We start from the raw sequence: 18,488 nt of genomic DNA, 5'->3' as shown, positions 1-18,488 counted from the left end.
TAAATAGTCCACCACAATTTGAGAAGAACAGTGTATTTCATAGCTACAACTACTACTACTACTACTGCTGCTACTACTACTACTACGTGATCAGGCCCAGTGGACCGCACGCATCTACAAGTTTCCTCCTCCACTGTATTCTGTCCATTGCTGCTATCCGCCATCCGTTCGCATCTATTGACACTTGTTTTAAATCTTCATGGAGTCCATCCCTTCAACGCTTCTTGGGTCTCCCTGGTGGTCTAAAAAATGGCTCTGAGCACTATGGGACTTAATATCTGAGGTCATTAGTCCCCTAGAACATAGAACTACTTAAACCTAACTAACCTAAGGACATCATACACATCCATGCCCGAGGCAGGATTCGAACCTGCGACCGTAGCGGTCACGGGGTTCCAGACTGACGCGCCTAGAACCGCTCGGCCACACCGGCCGGCTGGCGGTCTCTTTCCTGTAAGTGTGAAATCCAGGAGCTTCCGAGGCCATCTGCGATCCTCTATCCGGGCCACATGGCCTGCCCACTGCATTCGTTTGGCTTTGACAGTTCATGCTATGTTGGGCTGCTGGTATACTTCCTCAAGCTCTTGGTTGTATCTGATCCTCCATTCCCCTGTATCTGCATCCAGAACCGGACCGAAGATCTTCCGAAGCACTTTTCTCTCAAAAACAAGAAGCTTATGGAAGTCCTGTTTCCGGATACTCCATGTCTAACAGCCATATAGAACAACAGGCTGGATCAGGGTTTTGTACAGTCGAATCTTGAACTGTCTGGAGAGATATCTGGAGCGAAGCAGTTGTTCTAGGCTGTGGTAAGATCGGTTTCCTGCTTGTATTCTGGCATTGACCTCTGCTTACACGACGAGTTCTCAGTGAAAAGTGCCCCTAGGTATTTGAATTCTTGCACTCTCTTGTAGGACTGGTCCCCAATCTGCAGTGATTGTAGATGATCATCAGTCTGACAATGACCACGCGTCATAACGAGGTACTCTGTCTTGGCTTCGTTTACGTTTAGCCCAAATTTGCTGGCAGCCTCCTTTAGTGCTTTGGTCATTTCCTCCAACTCCTCTTCCGACCTAGAGAGTAAACAGATGTCGTCTGCATAGGCTAAGTATGCCAGTCTCTTTCCTTTGATCAATCCCTTCGTTCTCTTGGAAGGTCTCGCGTACGATCTTCTCGAGGGCAAAGTTGAACAGGATAGGGGACAACCCATCTCCATGCCTGAGTTCTGTCACAATTTCAAACTCCTCAGTTACGCGATTTCCCATCTCCACCTCTGCTATTCCAAACTCCCTTAAACAGCTGAGCAGGCTCTTGCGATGAATACAATCATAGGCCTTCTTAAAATCAACGAATAAAATATGCAAATCTTTACCATATTCACCCAGTTTCTTAGTGAGCTGCCGGAGACTGAAGATGTGATCTACTGTTGACCGTCCTGGCCGGAAACCTCCCTGGTACTCCCCAATCACCGATTCTGCCACTGGCTGAATTCTATGTATGAGGCAATTGGACAGGATCTTATAGCAAACGTTAAGCAGGGCGATTCCTCGATAGTTGTCACATTTCAATTTGTCGCCCTTCTTAGGTATTGGACAAATCAGAGGTGATGATGATGATGTTTGGTTTGTGGGGCGCTCAACAGCGCGGTTATCTGCGCCCGTACAATTTCCCAACGTTTTCTCAGTCCAATTTCGCCACTTTCCTGGATGATGATGAAATGATGAGGACAACACAAACACCCAGTCATCTCGAGGCAGGTGAAAATCCCTGACCCCGCCGGGAATCGAACCCGGGACCCCGTGCTCGGGAAGCGAGACCACGAGCGGCGGACCAATAACAGATCAGAGGTGTTTCGCATTCTCCTGGTAGTTCTTCTTTGGTCCATATCGCCTGTATCAGTCGGTGTATTTTTGCTGCAAGTTTCTCTCCTCCTGCCAGGATCATTTCAGTCAGTATTCCATCTTCACCTGGGCTCTTATTCTGTTTAAGGTGTCTGATTCTGGTTTTTATGTCATCCAGGGTAGGTGGGGGATAGTCTGCATCAGCTGTAAATGGGTACTGGAAATCAAACTGCAGTTCTGGTTCATCACAATTTAGCAGCTGTCAAAAGTACTCTTTCCATCTCCCAGCTATGTCCCTATCGTTCGCCAGGATCTTATCATGGGAATCTTTGACAAATTTCTGCTTGGCCTGGTGACCTTTGCAGAGGTACTTCACCTTCAGAACTATTTCCCTAGTCTTTTGTCCTCTGATGTCTGTTTCTGCTTCAGTGATGATATCCCTTATGTATTTCCTCTTTGCTCTTCTCAGAATTGCTTGTGTAGCCTTTCGGACCCCCTCAAATTGTGCTTTGCACTGTGCCAGATTTGTCCCCTTCAGCCACTTGCTTCTGGCTTCCTTTCTCCTTTCCACGTCATCTGCACATTCCTTTCCAAACCAGATCTTCTTGCCCACTGGATTTCCCATGAGTGTTTCCTTTGCTGTATCCCTGACTGAGCTCTGGATGTTTCCCCACATTAGTTCAAGGTCCTGATTCGCGTTCATTTCACTGAGTGAAAGCGGTTACTAAGTTGCAACTGGTATCCGGTCTTCGTTGCCTCATCTTTTAGTTTCTCCACATGGTACCTTTCCACACTTTTCAACTTAGGCTCCGTTCTTCCTTTACACTGTATGTTTAAAAGTCCTCTGACCAGGAAATGATCACTCCCACCTTCGGCATCCCGCACTGTCTTAACGTCTAACACCCGTCTCTTCGCTCTGAGATCAATGGCAACATGGTCTACTTGATTTACAGTTCTCCCATCTGGTGACACCCAGGTTCCTTTATGTATGTTTTTCCGCTGGAAGTTTGTGCTGGAGATGAACAACCCTAGTGATGTAGCGAAGCTGATGAACCTAACCCCATTGTCATTGCTTAGGTTGTGTAAACTGTGGCTTCCTGTTGTGTCTTGGAATATTTGTTCTTTCCTAAACTTGGCATTCATATCACCAAGGAGGATCTTCAGGTGTCCATTTGGTACGGCGTCCATCACTGCCTCTAGCTGTGCATAGAACTCGTCTTTCACTTTACTTTCGTTCTCCTCCGTGGGAGCATGACAGTTCACAAAAGTCGCCTTATGCTTTACGTCCAGTGTTAGAACAGATATTCTTTGGTTGACTGAAACGAATTCTGAAACATTAGTGGCCAAAGTCTTACTGACGCAGAAACCAGTGCCTAACAGATGACCTCTTTCACAGGCTTCATACAGAATAATACAGTTTTCAACATCAATGCTGCCAGCATCGTCCCACCGGATTTCTTGCAGTGCAACTAGATCTAGTTTGTACCTCTGAATTTCTTTGACCACACCGATTGCAGCTCCTGCCTTGTACAGACTCCTTACATTCCACGTTCCAAATCGTGCACCGTTTCTTTGCCATTGACGTCGTCTATTTTTGTCAGTAGGCTTACTTGTAGTCTTGAAAGCATGTTTAAGAGAGGGTGCTGCAACAATAAATAGAAATATGACCTTTATTACACGTTATTAAAGCTGCGAGTGGTTCAGAAAGAAGTTCGGCATGCACCAACAAAAACATTTGATCCTTGCCTAATAACATAAAATGTCTGACATAGTGCAAAGCAGGTTTTAAATCTAACATAAAATAATTCCTCCTAAACAACACCTTAAAATTCCGTTGACGAATTTTTACTTAAAACTAGTATTCAATAAGAAATCATTGTTTTTAAGCGTAGTTGCATGATTAGAACTAAAAAAAATGTGTTCATGAACGTTCACACTAATCATGTATACTGTATGTGTCCTGTAAACTTAGTCGTTCCACATCATTTGCATAAAAAATCTTTAAAATGATCTGTGGAACATGTACCTAACTGAATAATTAGCTGCTCGACTAGGGACTATACCATGCTGACATCCAGAGATTTTATTTACAACTTAGGAGAGTTTTTTGTCGCTACTGCAAATGAACTATGGAGACAAAAATCGCTTTTCACTTTAATGATGTCCAAAACTATCAGTTATCATTATATGTGTTAGTAGCGCAAAGATTCCTCGACAAAGTTCTTTCGCAATTTAGCGTTACTCCCTGTCTTCAGATGCACCGACTTAACTGTTGTAATGTAATTAAAATCGTTTGTTCACTTTAAACTACTGTTACTCTTACTAAGTCTTATATATTTCCAGTTTTGAACATCATTAGATCTCCATTAGCACCAGTAACAATTAATTGACTGTAAGAGACGTTCGTAGCGATATATGATATTCACAGAAATTGTTTATCTTTCACTTTACTTATTGTAGATATAGGCATCTCATCTTCCTGAATTTAAATTAATCACTTGTCTTGTAATTATCCAAGATAGCACAATATGAATAAATGCTTCCTATGTCATCTACTTTCTCAAGAGAACACTCCAACACTGTAAGCACTTTTCTTCATTAATGGCTTCACATTGATTTATTGTTCAGAGATTACAGTGCAAACCAGGTATTGCAAAATTTAAAATCAATTATTTTGTGGCTATACAGCTAGGACAAGTCTCAACAAGAACTGATACATCTCTTTATTAAATAAAACATATTCCTTTATTTGCGTTTTTGTAATAATAAGCAGCTGCGTCTGGATACCACTGGAGGAATCTTCTTGCAGTGCATGTCTGTCCAATTGACTGCAAGCTCACCCAACAGCTAAACGTCATCAAACAGCATCAGAAGGCCCAAAAACTGACGTCAAGGCTCAGTGTTTTATCTGAAATAAAAGCAAAAGAGGAATACGTTTCCCAGCCTTTGCAAATAGAATTAATTTAATGAATTGCTAATCACTTACTGAAATGTATAAACTGCTGTACCATGTATTGTGAAAGCAGCGAAACTGGTAGTGAACCAGCTTCCAAGCTGAATCAAAGAAGCAATTACAGCACTGAATGTTAAGTTTCAAACAGTTTTCCAAAACTAATAAATCATTAAAGATGATCCAGCAACTCCAATGGAACAAACAATGTCTACAGAAACTTTTGTAAGCTTAATCATTAGTACTGGCCATGTATAACGATATTCTCAATCACAACAAAGTCTCATAAGTCTGGAGAAGGTTACAAACTACACTCCTGGAAAGTGAAATAAGAACACCGTGAATTCATTGTCCCAGGAAGGGGAAACTTTATTGACACATTCCTGGGGTCAGATACATCACATGATCACACTGACCGAACCACAGGCACATAGACACAGGTAACAGAGCATGCACAATGTCGGCACTAGTACAGTGTATATCCACCTTTCGCAGCAATGCAGGCTGCTATTCTCCCATGGAGACGACCGTAGAGATGCTGGATGTAGTCCTGTGGAACGGCTTGCCATGCCATTTCCACCTGGCGCCTCAGTTGGACCAGCGTTCGTACTGGACGTGCAGACCGCGTGAGACGACGCTTCATCCAGTCCCAAACATGCTCAATGGGGGACAGATCCGGAGATCTTGCTGGCCAGGGTAGTTGACTTACACCTTCTAGAGCACGTTGGGTGGCACGGGATACATGCGGACGTGCATTGTCCTGTTGGAACAGCAAGTTCCCTTGCCGGTCTAGGAATGGTAGAACGATGGGTTCGATGACGGTTTGGATGTACCGTGCACTATTCAGTGTCCCCTCGACGATCACCAGTGGTGTACGGCCAGTGTAGGAGATCGCTCCCCACACCATGATGCCGGGTGTTGGCCCTGTGTGCCTCGGTCGTATGCAGTCCTGATTGTGGCGCTCACCTGCACGGCGCCAAACACGCATACGACCATCATTGGCACCAAGGCAGAAGCGACTCTCATCGCTGAAGACGACACGTCTCCATTCGTCCCTCCATTCACGCCTGTCGCGACACCACTGGAGGCGGGCTGCACGATGTTGGGACGTGAGCGGAAGACGGCCTAACGGTGTGCGGGACCGTAGCCCAGCTTCATGGAGACGGTTGCGAATGGTCCTCGCCGATACCCCAGGAGCAACAGTGTCCCTAATTTGCTGGGAAGTGGCGGTGCGGTCCCCTACGGCACTGCGTAGGATCCTACGGTCTTGGCGTGCATCCGTGCGTCGCTGCGGTCCGGTCCCAGGTCGACGGGCACGTGCACCTTCCGCCGACCACTGGCGACAACATTGATGTACTGTGGAGACCTCACGCCCCACGTGTTGAGCAATTCGGCGGTACGTCCACCCGGCCTCCCGCATGCCCACTATACGCCCTCGCTCAAAGTCCGTCAACTGCACATACGGTTCACGTCCACGCTGTCGCGGCATGCTACCAGTGTTAAAGACTGCGATGGAGCTCCGTATGCCACGGCAAACTGGCTGACACTGACGGCGGTGGTGCACAAATGCTGCGCAGCTAGCGCCATTCGACGGGCAACACCGCGGTTCCTGGTGTGTCCGCTGTGCCGTGCGTGTGATCATTGCTTGTACAGCCCTCTCGCAGTGTCCGGAGCAAGTATGGTGGGTCTGACACACCGGTGTCAATGTGTTCTTTTTTCCATTTCCAGGAGTGTAGATTCGAAGTTTGTAAGGTGCAACAGCAATCCTTGTTGTAGATTGATGAACAAATGTATGTCCAAAGCAAAATATTTTCAAGGTAAACATTGCATTTTTCAATATTGTTCACTATTCATTTCTGTTACTTCGCATAATGGAAAGCTTTGTTCCCTTTCATAATAAACCAAGACGTAGGCCAATGTTTGTTTTATTATAAAATTTGCAGTACACTCACAACCCTCAAAGCCCTTAACGTCAGCCTCTTTGTAAAACAATATTGCATTGGCAGCGGAATTTCTCAGTGTTTCTGCTTCTAAAGTCACCTCTTTTATTCATGCTCTGAATATATTGTTTTCTCAGTTTATTTTTAGCATGTAAGTTATCCTCCCTCTGTAAGTCTACTAACCATTTCAGGCAATTCCACTCCATTTCGCTGTAGCAGTAACACTACCGTCAATAAGAAAATGATCTTCAGCAAATAGTTTCTTCATTACTCTGAACATACGAGCTGCGTCAATAAGATTTTCCGCTGAAGGGTGAGCGTACCAACATTTTAATTAATCTAGAAAATGAAACTCCCGACACCTGAAATGTACTTCAGTCGATCGCCGATCTATCACATGCCAAAGCCAAAATATTGACATAAACTTCTTGTGAAATTTCTGAGCACTGCTGCACTAAGTGAACTTTAACAGCAGCAGAAATTCCTTCTCTCAGAAAGTAACCAACTGTTAACCTCCACTTCGTAAGCATGAAAACAAATGCCTCCTGCTAAAACAAAGTTGTTATTGTTGTGGTTTTTGGCTTTAATGATACAGCCCTCCATAACAATCTACCTGAGCCTTTCTACATTTCTCCAGAGACCAAACTGAGATCGGCTTATACTTGTTTCCCATTCATTTTTAAATAATTAATATTAGTATTTTGCAACCATGATTTATTAAACTGACGGTTCAGAAACATTCACCACTATCTGCAACGGCTTTCTTTGGAATTAGAATTACAACATTTTTTCTGAATATTGAGGATATTTCGTCCCTCTCAATTTCTTGTAAACCAAGTGGAACAATTTCGTCATAAATAACTCTGGGGGTATGTCATGTCTTGTTCTGATTTAGAACTCTCAGTACTCTGTCAGATTCTTCTAGTAATATTGTATCTCCTATTTCATCTTCATTTAGTTTCCCTTCCTTTTCTATAACAGTCCGTTCAAGCTCATTTCCTTTGTGTAACACTTCCCTTTGTTCCTACCACCAATCATCTAACACTTCTTGGTTAGTACTGCCCTACTACTTGAACCTTTGAAGTCCATGCAGCAGCTGTCCTCTCCTCCACAGGTATTTCTGAATTTTAATATGGGCGGCATCCAGCTTCCCCGTACTCAGTCTGTTGCTATAATCTTGCATCTGCGTTCTAGCCATTCCTGTTTTGCCATTTTGCACTTTCTGTGTGTGTCATGTTTCAGACGTTTGTATTCTCTTTAGCTCGTTTCATTTGTTGGAGTTTTGTATTTTCTCTTTTCTTCAGTTAAGTGCAATATTTCGTGCCTTAAACAACAACTTCTACTGGCCTTGTCTTTTTGCCTATTTGTTCCTCTGCTACCTTCACCAGTTCATATCTCATAGCTATTCGTTCTTCTTCTATTGTATTCCTTTCTCATCTTTTAGTCAATCGTTACTAATGCTAAAGCTGAAACTCTCAGTCTCTGATTCTTTCAATTTGTCAAGGTCCTATCTCCTTAACACCCTCAGATATGTTTTGCAATTTAAAATCTCGTTTCGAGGTCTGTTGGAAACGTTCCGGCAACTCCAGGACTCTATTATGTGCACAACCTTCATTCACTATTCTTAAAAAGTTGGCAAAGATTCAGTTATGCTCTGTGCAAAATTCTACCTGTTGGTTGCCCCTTTCACTCCTCCCCTCCCCCCTCCCTCCCTCCCACAGCCCAAGTATTTGTACTATTTTTCCTTGTCTTCCTTTTCATACTACCGAGTTTATGGCCGCAACTACAATTAATTTTCGTCTCCTTAGTGATCTAAATAATTTCTTTCAATCTTTTCATCATCAGTGGTCCTAGTACGTACATCTGCCTGCAGGCATACTACTGTTGTGTGTTGTCTGGCGGTGGCAATATGTTAGTATTACTCTCTAAGAATCAGTGACTTAAATCAATAAATCCAAAAACAAGCTTGCCATCCCATGCACATTTCATCAAACACCGGTGCATCAAGTTTGGGTCTAAACTGTTCTTCACTTCATCAGCTAGCTTGCTAAAACTTTCATATTTGAAATTCGGGTACCCACCTACTTTTGTTGCCGAATGCTGAAGGGCCGTTGTACGTGGAAAAGTAAGGAAAATATGAGGTAGTGTTAAGTCTGGACTCAATAAAAAGATGTAGTGCCAATTTTAACCTACTGACAAAAGCACGATACTAACTGAAACGGCTTCTCAACTGAAGATCCAACAGTTAATTCACAACCTGTGTAAAACAAGTTAGCATCACAGAGGTTCCCAATTTAGTGAACCTCTTCTGAGTATTAATTGTAGACTTATTTTTCATCTCTCCTTTTCTATCCTGTAACATGAGTTGAATTATTACACTTCCTTCGAGAGAATTAATTTCTCTAAAACTTGATCGTATTTATGTACCATTTTGCGAGGACTGGGCACATGATATGTATTTTCGTGTCCACTTCACTTAGTATTGTTTCCGAACTAAAAAAATTATACACCATTAATCACGGAATAAATGATGATGTAGTGAGAGGAACTAAGGACATTTTCATAAAAAATTTAGTTTCTTCACAATAAGGGTCTTCAATATATACTACAGATCTTAAAGTAATTTATGAATTATACTTGTCAAATTAGACATAGTGCTGTCAAAGAAGTTTTCATAACACTGTCACACAATAACACTATGTACCCAACCTGAAAGAATTTAGGTCTTCTATAAATTATTACACTCACATGCGATAGAGAATTTATTTTAAGCGTAGAGCATACCAAAAAGTATCGCGGAATACCACCACAGAAAAAATTACTGCAAGAATGTGACACTATTTATTTTCCTTGGCATACGTTAAAACTATAGAAAATGTGGCACACGTAAACCAGGAAAGTAAGACACAAACGAATCACGCAAAAATATTATGAAACTACCATATTCAAATAGCAAATTAAGATTTAGAGACCTTTTAAATCTCACGGTTAATGACTAGCTCTATGTCCTGGTAGCTCAGTCTTGGGAACTTAACCGTACAGTAGCCTTAGGAATGGTATTTATAAATTTCCAGTCTCCCATGTGAGGCCTCATTTATAAAAATGGGATGAACCGAAATTTACATCGCACTTGAAAATTTAAATTAATTATACAACCTAACATCAAGAACAATTCTTTAATAGACTAATCGAGCGAGCACAAGACGTCTGCTCTGTTCAGCCAAAGTGATCAACACGTTGTAGTAGAGATGAAAACATGACAGGTATAAAGACTTCAGGTTTGTTAGGCGCAGCTGATGTTTTCAGGTGAATTGGAAGAGTAGAAATATAGGTACACCATTATTAATCCCCTTACGTTATTCACTTCATGCATATGTTTGGCTTTAAAATACAGCATGTAGTTTAGGATATGTAGAAATTAACAAACTACGCAGCTGATCCTCCTTGATACACACAACGGGTCAGAAAACTGCTGCAGAAACAGCGAAAAAACATGCCGAATTCAATCGGAAGCAAAATCTCCAAGATTGGCGATTTTTTTTTTACAGAAGCTCGAAATTTAGCACGTACTTCAACGCCAGGTGATTGTAATAGTTCCACAACTAAACTTTGTCAAGACGAAGTAAATATTCCAGAATTCGAATCGAGAACAGCTGCCAACATGAGTAACGTAAAAGTAAATGTCCTCGGAGTAGCGAAGCGACTTAAATCACTTAGGAAAGCAAGACTTTTGGTCCTGGCTGTATACCAATTAGGTTCCTCTCGGAGTATGCTGATGCATTAGCTCCATACGTAACAATCATATAGAACCTTTAGCATGACGAAAGATCCGTAACCAAAGAGTGGAAAGTTGCACAGGTCAAACCAATATTCAAGAAAGGCAGTAGAAGTAATCCACTAAATTACAGGGCCATATCATTAACGTTGACATGCAGCAGGATTTTGGAACATATATTGCGTTATAACATTGTGAACTACCTCGAAGAAAATGGTCTATCGACACACAGTCAACATGGGTTTAGAAAACATCGTTCTTGTGAAACGCAACTAGCTCTTTATTCGCAGAAGTGTTAAGTGCTATCGACAAGGGATTTCAGATCGATTCCGTATTTCTGGATTTCCGGAAGGCTTTTGACACTGTACCACACAAGCGGCTTGTAGTTAAATTGCGTGCATATGGAATATCGTCTCATTTACGTGACTGACTTTGTGATTTCCTGTCAGAGAGGTAACATTTCGTAGTAATTGACGGAAAGTCATCCAGTAAAACAGAAACAGTTGCTGGCGTCCCCCAAGGTAGTGTTATAGGCCTTTTGCTATTCCTTATCTATATAAACGATTTGGGAGGCAATCTGAACAACCGCCTTAGGCTGTTCGCAGATAACACTGCCTTGATCGACTTGTAAAGTCTTCAGAAGATCAAAAAAAATTGCAATACGATTTAAAAAAGATACCTGTATGTTGCAGAAATTGGCGATTGACCCTAAATAAAGAAAAGTGTGAAGTCATCCACAGGAGTGCTAAAAGGAAGGCGTTAAACTTCGGTTACACGATAAATCAGTCAAATCTAAAGGCCGTAAATTCAAATAAATACCAAGGAATTACAGTTACGAACAACTTAAACTGGAGGGAACACAGAAAATATTGTGGGTGGGCAAACCAAAGACTGCGTTTTATTTGCAGGACACTTAGGAAATATAACAGATCTACTAAAGAGACTGCCTACACTATACTTGTCCGTTCTCTTTTCGAATACGCTGTTCGGTGTGGGACGCTTACCAGATAGGATTGACGGAGTACATCGAGAATGTTCAAAGAATGGCAGCACGTTTTGTATTATTGCGAAATAGGGGGGAGTGCGTCGCTAAAAAGATAGAGGGTATGGGTGGACATCATTCAAACAAAGGCGTTTTTCGTTGTGGCGGTGTCTTCTCACGAAATTTCTATCACCAACTTTCTCCTCCGAAGGTGAAAATATTTTGCTGACGTCGACCTACCGTTGCGGCGGTGTCTTCTCACGAAATTTCTATCACTAACTTTCTCCTCCGAAGGTGAAAATATTTTGCTGACGTCGACCTACATAGGAAGAAACGATCACCATAATAAAATAAGGGGAAGATATAGGTGTTCGCTTTTTTTGCGCGCTATACGAGATTATAATAATAGGGAAATGTGAAGGTGGTTCGATGAACCCTCTGCCAGGCGCTTAAATGTGATTTGCAGAGAATCCATATAGATATAGATGTAGATGTAGATATACTACAGTGTTCGGTCAGAGAGCAATTTTCTCTTCTTGTTGCAAAACTCATTTCTTTGCATTTCAGAGTAATGCTTTGCTTGTCAGCATCTCTCCCAGAATCTGCAAACACTACGTCCGGTCTGGTCGTAATTTCATACGCTCCTTGTATTGGCTATTCAATTGTCCTCGGCCTTTATCAATGACATCAGTATAAACAAGCGGGACGTCCCTCCTGCGACTACAATGGCACTCTGGGAGGTTCATCTGGGGCATCGTTGTCTTTCCAGTACTCTGGGTTGCATGTGTAGTTCTATACAAGACACTGGAGTTTATTAGGCGACATAATTATACTACACGGAATAGTAACACATGCTTTGACCTGCTGCAATCATCTTTATGATACACGATAAAAACCAACTAGAATAGATTACCAGAGTTATATTGTACAGCGTTACCTGCGTACCGTTCACAAAAACTGTCAGGTGTTCTGGGCCATTGCAGAATATGCTTCATGGCACCAAATATAACTTCCTGAACGCACTCCCTTTTCATAAATATCTGTGACCTTCACAAAAATCTGACCAACAGACCTTTTTAAATATCGTCTTGAAATAATTACTGGGTCTTACTGGGCTAAGTGACAACACGAAGTAAGGTAATAACAATTCCTCTGAAACTCTGACAGTAAGGACAGCTTGTGAGAAAAGTCATAATGTGTGATTTGAGGTGCCATTCAAGTATTATGAACACAAATATAAAAACAAATAAATCCTACTGTCGAAGCAACGAGTATCGCAACATTTTTCAATACATTTAAATACCTAGAATGATTTCAATACCTTGCTTTCCAGTGAAGTGTGACGTCATCAACTGAGGTACGCAATCGTGGAACACAATCTTTTATTCATAATTATTTTGGATGCACTTGGCAGATAAATTACAGTAAAACGGTTTAGGCCCTGCAAAGTCATCATCAGAACTGACACTTCTGTATCTTGTTACGAAAGTGAACCATCAAGATGTTTGACTAAAACATAACGTTCGCAAAAATATACAGGACTTTTAACTGTGATATTGGCTCTGCAGAATCCATATTCACGCTATGTACTATCCCAATCAACGTTACAAATTCCAATGTAATGGCTCTTTGCGCTAAACGTAACCACACTGCTAACCAAATGAAAAAGAGATGTAAAGTGGGTGCTTATTCTAGGATTGAGAACAACTGTGTAAGGTGAAATGACATGTTTAATGTCGCAATTCATATCACAAAAATTACAAGCTTTTGCATAGTTTTCAACTCGACAACATGAAAACAGCGCAAAGGATAAGGCATCTCGCCAACATCAAAAAGCGAAAAATATTCCTATACACAACACTATTAAATATTAACTCTCTGAAAGATCGTTAATCCTAAGCACAATAATATGAAGGTTTAATTGGAAGTTTCTTTACAAAATTGCTCCTACACATACGTTACGATGTTGGTCAATACTACGAAAATCGTCCGATTCAGGTTCAAAGTTCGGTACTATTTAGGATACCAATCAAATCTACGGTGGATGGTTACTTATTTGAGAAATTTGAGCGCAAGAATACCCAAGGCCACTCGAGTTTACAGTGGACGCAAGCTGGTGAACCAACAAAGTTTACGCCTCTGCTCCCGGTATTTATACTACTGGCCATTAAAATTGCTACACCACGAATATGAGGTGCTACAGATGCGAAATTTAACCGACAGGAAGAAGATGCTGTGATATGCAAATGATTAGCTTTTCAGAGCATTCACACAAGGTTGGCGCCTCAAACGTGCTGACATGAGGAAAGCTTCCAACCGATTTCTTATACACAAACAGCAGTTGACCGGCGTTGCCTGGTGAAAAGGTGGAGAAATGCGTACCATCGCGTTTTCGACTTGGGTAAAGGTCGGATTGTAGCCTATCGCGATTGCGGTTTATCGTATCGTGACATTGCTGCACGCGTTGGTCGAGATCCAATGACTGTTAGCAGAATATGGAATCGGTGGGTTCAGGAGGGTAATACGGAACGCCGTGCTGGATCCCAACGGCCTCGTATCACTAGCAGTTGAGATGACAGACATCTTATCCGCATTGTTGTAACGGGTCGTGCAGCCACGTCTCGATCCCTGAGTCAGCAGATCGGGACGTTTGCAAGACAACAACCATCTGCACGAACAGTTCGACGACGTTTGCAGCAGCATGGACTATCAGCTCGGAGACCATGGCTGCGGTTACCCTTGACGCTGCATCATAGACAGGAGCGACTGCGATGGTGTACTCAGCGACGAACCTGTGTGCACGAATAGCAAAACGTCATTTTTTTTCGGATGAATCCAGGTTCTGTTTACAGCATCATGATGGTCGCTTCCGTGTTTGGCGACATCGCGGTGAACGCACATTGGAAGCGCGTATTCATCATCGCCATACTGGCGTACCACCTGGCGTGATGGTATGAGGTGCCATTGGTTACACGTCCCGCTCACCTCTTGTTCGCATCGACGGCACTTTGAACAGTGGACGTTACATTTCAGATGTGTTACAACCCGTGGCTCTACCCTTCATTCGATCCCTGCGAAACCCTACATTTCAGCAGGATACTGCACGACCGCATGTTGCAGGTCCTGTACGGGCCTTTCTGGATACAGAAAGGCCCGTAAGAATGTGCTGCCCTGGCCTAAAACATTCCCCAGATCTCTCACCAATTGAAAACGTCTGGTCAATGGTGGCCGAGGAACTGGCTCGTCACGATACGCCAGTCACTACTCTTGATGAACTGTGGTATAGTGTTGAAGCTGCAAGGCAGCTGTACCTGTACACGCCATCCAAGATCTGTTTGACTCAATGCCCAGGCGTATCAAGGCCGTTATTACGGCCAGAGGTGGTTGTTCTGGTTACTGATTTCTCAGGATCTATACACCCAAATTGCGTGAAAATGTAATCACATGTCAGTTCTAGTATAATATATTTGTCAAATGAATACCCGTTTATCAGCTGCATTTCTTCTTGGTGTAGCAATTTTAATGACCTGTAGTGTACCTTAATCTGCGACGAGCTGCCGACTGCAAAATTTCTTGAAACTCCATAAAAAACTAATCAGGCCTTTGCTGAACTTTCCAGCAGAAACTTTCCGTATGTTTCTCGTTATGCGAGAAAACATGTACTCAGCCCTAGTCTTAGTATGTGGCGATATACATGTAAATGGTTGGAGCAGCGTGTATATTATAGTGCCCTCTCAGTTCTTCCAAGGACAATTAACTAATTTGGCTGGTTTGTTTCTCCACAGTTGGAGCTAAACCTTGCTACAGCTAATCTCTAGCTGGATTGCAGCCACTGTGAACGTAGTGTCCACACAAATTTCTTCTCTGCATCGTACAGAGCGTTAAGCGCTCCGTTTTGCATTTGACGCCCATTCGGAGAAGATTTCCCAAAAATTTCTCTTGTCTTACTCATGGCAGAACTTCCTCCCCCACTTGAGTTTATTTGTTCTTCACATCACGGCCTTTTTTCGACCAATAGGAGCATTCCTCTTATTTTGTGGAAACTCTCTCTACCAATCGCAATGCCCCTTCTATCAAACTGCGTCGAAATTTCAGTACTTTTCTCCTTCCTAGTGTGTTTCCACCAGTGGGACGTTTTGTGCCCATTTTAGAGGTCTAAAGTGCATTGACCTTTCCATGTGTCGCACACGCTGGACACATGATCGAACTGCGTTAGTAGTTTTTGTTCGTATCTCTTTGGAGTTCCAAAACGCAGCTTTCTAAAGCTTTTTCTCTGTCCCTGGTGCAGAAGTGCCGCTACACGCGTTCCTCCCTAATGAAACGCCTGGTTGGGGTCGCTGACCTTCCTCCTGCCACCCCTTTAAGTGGTATCCGTCGTAACACCTGCAGCGTGCCGTAACTACACCGCTGTCCGCTTGGCTTTTCAAACTAAAAAACGACTCGCATTGCCTGTTCCACTTTCCTTGTTTGTCTTTACCTGTTTATACCATCTATCTGTTTCCATCCCATTCAGATAATTCCTTCGTGGTGCATCGCCCTTTTTTCCTTAGAGTGTATTTTTTCACAAAAGAGCTTCAGATAACCTCGTCGATACGTAAGTTATTGCTTTAAAGTGCTCTCGACACAGCGTCGGAGCGTCCATACTACTCTGGCACGCCATATACTTCTGTTTGTTGCTCCCTGTCATAACCAGACTCCATTCAGATAGCCAAAGAGTTTTCTCCAGCTCCTTATCTCGCACACAACTTCGTACATATTAAAATATGAAATTGCAGAAAAACACAACTATCAGTAGCTTGCTGTTAACAACTACCTTGTCGTTAATCAGATATTTCAAATGGCTCTGAGCACCATGGGACTTAACATCTGAGGTCTTCAGTCCCCTAGAACTTAGAACTACTTAAACCTAACTAACCTAAGGACATCACACACATCAATGCCCGAGGCAGGATTCGAACCTACGACCGCAGCAGTCACGCGGTTCTGGACTGAAGCGCCTAGAACCGCTCGGCCACACCAGCCTGCCTGTCGTTAATCAATCAAGTCATTGCTTATAATGTTATATACGCTTAGAGATTTATCGCCACCTCAAAATGCAAATAAACATCGCGCGTGTAAGGAAACATGGACGGAATTTTTTTAGCAGCTTGAAACTGTATGCCCAGGACCAGAATATGAAACTTGGCCTTCAACAGGGAATGCCGTGACAAGCTGAGCTAGCAAGGCATGCTTCAGTTTCACCTCAGAGCTTCAATCTGCCGGAGCATTACTTCCTAAAACTTATTATGGATGTACTACTCACCTTGCTAGGGCGTACGGGAAGGTTAAATCAGATCCTGAATTTTGTTGTCATATCAGTATTTTTGTCCTTAATCGGGATTAGAATCAGAGTTTTTCTACTCTTTTGCGAAGTACGAGCTGGGTTGATTGACTAAAAAGAAGAGAGCGGAATCTGATTACTAGATTAGTGTTGAAGATCTTCAGAACGTCACATAATATATATACTTAGGAATAAATCTCGAACGATATCCTGCGATCAATGGACGAAGTGCAACTGGCAGGTTCCATATTCCTATATTCCCAGATAGTGTTAACATTAACCTATAACGAAGCTCGGAGCATACGGAATAATTTCACAGATATGTAAGTTGCTGGAAGACTTCTTAAGTAATGGAACACAGTACGTTATCCTCTAGGAGGAGTGTTCTTCACTCTTGACTGATTTCCTTGCCACTATAAGACAAACATCAGGAGTGCCCCAGGTTAGTGTGGTAGGTACGCTTTTTTCCTGCGAGTACATACCTAAAGGATCTGAAGGATAGGGCGAAAAGCTACCTGCCACTGTTTGTTGATGCCGCTGTAGTGACTGTAGAAGGATACAGGCTGACTTATATTTGGTGTGCAAAATGACAGCTTGTTCTCAATGTAGAAAAACATAAATTAATGAAGATGAGTGAGGAAAACAACCCTACAAAGTTGTAATAGGGTATTAGTGGTGTGCTGTTTGACATAGTAGCTTCGATTAAATATCTAAGCGTACGTTGCAAAGCGATATGAAATGGAAAGAGCACGTAAGGACGGTAGTACGGAAGGCCAATGGTCGACTTCAGTTTATTCGGAGAGTTTCAGTAAAATGTAGGTCATCTACAAAGGAGACCGCATATAGAACACTTGGGCGTCTCATTCATGAGTACTGCTCTAGTGTTTAGGAGCCCCACAACGTCGAAACGAAGGAAGACATCGAAGCATTTCAGAAATGGGTGACTAGATTTGTTACCGGTAGATGAAAAAGACGAGCAAATATGCCGTAGATGCTTCGGGAACTCAAACGTGAATCACTGGAGAGAAGGCGACGTTCTTTGCAGGGAACAGTACAGACAAAATTTAGAGAAACGGCATTTCAAACCGACTGTAGAACGATTCTACTGCCACCAACATACATTTTGCGTAAGCACCGCGAAGACAAGATTAGAGAAATTAGGTCTCCTACAGAAGCGTATAGGCAGTCGTTTTTCCCTGGATCCATTTGTGAGTGAAACAGGAAACGAAATAACTAGTAGTGGTGCATGGTTTAAAAAATGTGAGTTCTTAAGGGACCAAACTTCAGAGGTCATCGGTCCCTAGACTTATACACTACTTAAACTAGCCTAAGCTAAGAACAACACACATACCCATGCTCGAGGGAGGACTCGAACCTCCGGCGGGAGGGTCCGCGCAGTCAGTGACATGGCGCCTCTAACCGCGCGGCCACTCCGCGCGGCGGTGCATGATACCCTCCTCCATACACCATACCGTAGCTTGCAGAGTATGTGAATGTAGATATAGACCACGTAAAATCAGTATAAGGGAAGGCGAATGGAAAACTTCCGTTTTTTGGAAGGCTTTTGGGAAAACACAATGCATCTCCAAATGACATCTGTACAAGAAATTTTTGCGGCCAATTCCCAAGTATTGTTCCAGTGTCCGGAATCTTGATGAAGTACTTGTGACGAAGACATAG

Source organism: Schistocerca cancellata, chromosome 5 (genome assembly GCF_023864275.1).
Source record: "Schistocerca cancellata isolate TAMUIC-IGC-003103 chromosome 5, iqSchCanc2.1, whole genome shotgun sequence".
In the NCBI taxonomy this organism is placed as follows: Eukaryota; Metazoa; Arthropoda; class Insecta; order Orthoptera; family Acrididae; genus Schistocerca; species Schistocerca cancellata.
Note: the sequence above shows the minus strand (reverse complement) of the source record.